We start from the raw sequence: 3,684 nt of genomic DNA, 5'->3' as shown, positions 1-3,684 counted from the left end.
TTTTTTTTTTTTTTTTTTTAGCACAGATCACTTTTAAAAAGCTGCAAACCAAAGACAAAAATCTCAAAGGCACTCAGAGGAAGAAGCGGGAGGGAGGGAGGGAGGGAGGGAAGGCAAGGCAACGACACGGAAAAAATTAAGATTTTAATAAATATCTCATCAGCAAGTATGAAGAAAACAGTGACTCCAAAATACAATACCCAGTAAAAGTATCTTTTAAAAAAGAAATACTTTTCTCAGACAAATAAAAACAGAAGGGATTTATTGCCAGGAGAATTACTCTACTACAAATGCTTTTTAAAAGGTTCTTCACGGGGAGGTAGGGTCTGGAAGGGAGTGTTGATTAAAGGTAACAATAGACAGTTTGGAGTCTTGAGATCTGCTGCGGTGGAGGTCCTGGATGGGAGAAGAGGCAAGGTAATCAAATGGAGGGAGTTTGAAGGTGCAACATGAGGTGTTTGGAAAAGCAAGACAAGCCGGGGAAGGAACGTTTGGGGGAAGGGAATCCGAAGATTAGAACAATTTGGGCATTCCCAACGGCCTGAATTCAGAGCTCCAGAGTGTTAGAGGTCCTGAACTTTTGGAGAATCAAAAAGAACCAGTGTCCAGGAATCTTTGCCTCCAAAGTGCAGCGGCAGAGAGAGGGTATCGAGAAGAGTTCAGGATTCGGGTCTTATTGCCAGGGGGAATTCACTAGAGACACTCAGACTCCCAATCTGGGTGGATGGAAGAACATTTGTCTGGCTTGATCGATGTGTTAAGACTTAGGTCTCTGAACCTGATCTGAGATCTTAGGGAACCAAGAGAATGAGATTTAGAACTGGAGTCAAGTGGGGGAGGGGTAAAAAAAACTTTCAAGAAGAAAGAATATTATATAGATTAGAAACTTGGACCTATGGAAAGACATGAAGTGTCAGAAATGCAATAAATAAGGGCCAGGGATTTAGGTCTGGTGCTGCCACCTAACCTCGCAAGCTCAAGGTCTGGAATTCAATACCCCGTACCAAAAAAAAAAAAGAAAGAAAAGAAATGCAATAAATGGAGCCAGACATGGTGGATGGCTGCAAGTTCCAGGCTAGCCTGGGCTACATGGTGAATTCAAGGGCAGCAGCCTAAACTACACAGAAAGATCCTATCTTCTCAAACTCCCCTCCCCAAAGGCAATAAATGGAAAAATATTTTAATTGCTCTTAAAAGATAATAAATAAAGCAAAAGGTCATTCTGCCATTCCATCAGGTCAATATTTCAGATAATGGGCAATGTGGTAAAACCAGTTAATTCTATGAGCATGAGTGTATCAGCACATTTCACTTACTGTGAAACTAGTTCTTTGGTTGGTAGCAACATTCTTTGGACTGTTCTAATTGAGGCATTTTGTAAACCCATAAGTTGTGGTAGTTTTGGTAGAAGCATGGCAGGCAGGGAAATATACTTCCAAAGTAATAGTCTGTTCCATTGAGAACAAACCATTTGAATGATGCAGTCATCTAATGTAATGAACTTAGAATGATGGTAAATGAAGATTTGTTAATCTCTGGTCTTGGTAATTTGGGTTTATTGCAGTAGTTTGGGTCATTAAATATCCATGTTGCTAAGTCCATGTACAACCTTCAATTCTTTCTACATGTCTATCTTGCAGAAAAGTTCATTGGGCAAGAATAGAGATGCCTGGGGATGATATCTGACCTCCATAGACCTTATTATCTCATCATTTTTTTCCATTTTATTGAAATACTTTTCTTGGCTGAGTTGCTCTTTGGTGAATTCACATAGGACACAAACACTGTGCCCATCCAGAAAGGTCTAATCCTATATCTGCACCCTAGGTCACTATTTCACTAGTCTTCAAATTCTGTTCTTGCCATGTTCCTAACTAACCAGCCAAATGTCAGCAAATGCCCATGAATCTATATAAATCCATGCTTCTAGACACCTCTCTGCTCCAGAAGCAGGGGTGATAACTAAATATGTCACTTGAAATTATGATCAGTGGGGAGGAATTCCCTTATTCTTTATGTCCACCTCAGAGTGGGGCTATAGTAGTACTGCAGCCATCTAATTCCAGGTTATTCTAGCATAAAATGCAAAACACTCATGGTACAAATAGAGAAAAAAGGCAGTGTAGCAAGAATTAAAGCCAGTAAAGCATTTTACTCCATCTTGCAGGAATTCTTAAGGCTAATCTATATTTTTTTTCTGTTATTGAATTTATTGGTACATTTTAGGTATACAGCACAGTTACATTCATTTTTGGGATCTTGTACCTTTACATGACAGGTGGTCTTGGTTCTCATTTTTTCCCCTTATCCCTGCCCTCCCTATATTAATGAGACTGTTACGGTACAGACTTATGCTTTGCTAAGTCATACTGTACTCAGTTCATGATTGGCAGCTTAAGCCACAGGATAACTTGGTGGCCCACGATCATGTTATCAGTAGTAGGGGGAAAAAGGAGAGAAGGTATTTCTTTAAAAATATGTAATCTACAGGAAATGGCATAGCTTTGCTTCAAAACCCTCTCTAGAATATTCATATATGTGAAAGATAATACACACATAATAATGTGCTCTGTTACATGGCCCAAGTGGCAGAGCACTTTGTGCATGAGACAGATCCAATGCTGAGATACCTCTTTCTCTTCATTCACACCAATTATGCTATATGTAGCCACTGAAAAGCAAAGAGTTACAATACCCATTGCATTTTCCTCTTATTGATAAGAGTGATCATATGAAATTTGTATGGTACCTCATAAGGGATACATTTCAAGTACATAACCTGAATCATTGGATCCTACAAAGCAACCAACTAGCTAGAAAATACCACTCATTAGTTCTGCTTTGGACAGGAGAACACTAATTTATACAGCAAGAATACAAAAGGCTATTTTTACTTGGGAGGCAGAAGCAGGAGAATCACCATGAGTTCAAGGCCAGCTTCAACTTAATAGTGAGTACAAAGCCAACCTGAACTACACTGCAAGACCTGGCTCAAAAAAGGGGGGAGGGGCTACTTAAAACTGGAAAAGATGGTGCTGGGAGTTCATAAGTCTGAAATCTTGCCCATGATCTACCCCAATTCTGTCACTTCTCTCAATCAATGCCCTGACTTTAGGACACATAATATCACAAATTCAATTTTGCCTTCTAATTTACCTATGAGTAGACTTTGGGGTTGATCAAGAATATTGACACCCTGCAATTAAAAGAAGTAAAACTATAGCCAGGCATGGTGGGGCATGCCGGTAATCCCAGCACTCGGGAGGCTGAAGCAGGAGGATCACTGCGAGTTTGAGACGATCCTGGGCTACACAGTGAGTTCCAGAGAAGTAATAACTACATAGTGAGACACTGTCTCAAAAAAAAAAAAAAAAAAGGTAAAGCTGTATTTCAGGAGAGTCACAGAAGCCATCTGGATGTAGTTGCTATAAACTTGAAGATAAAAACACATCGATTTCTTCCTCCATGATCTATAAAACAACTACAAACAAGCAACTTTTTCATTTTTCATATATCCTCTAAAATAATCTATAACAACAGCTATTTCTATAGGCATTTGATTGTTGAGTATAGTTATAATTATTAATTTTTAAATTGTGCACAGCAAAACAAATGGCAAAAAGAGTATTGATACAACCTAAAAAATGGGGGAAAAATGTTTGCAGCTATTCCTTAGACAGAGGA

Source organism: Fukomys damarensis, unplaced genomic scaffold (assembly GCF_012274545.1).
Source record: "Fukomys damarensis isolate Sample0158 unplaced genomic scaffold, DMR_v1.0_HiC HiC_scaffold_19, whole genome shotgun sequence".
In the NCBI taxonomy this organism is placed as follows: Eukaryota; Metazoa; Chordata; class Mammalia; order Rodentia; family Bathyergidae; genus Fukomys; species Fukomys damarensis.
This window is presented reverse-complemented; position numbering follows the sequence as displayed.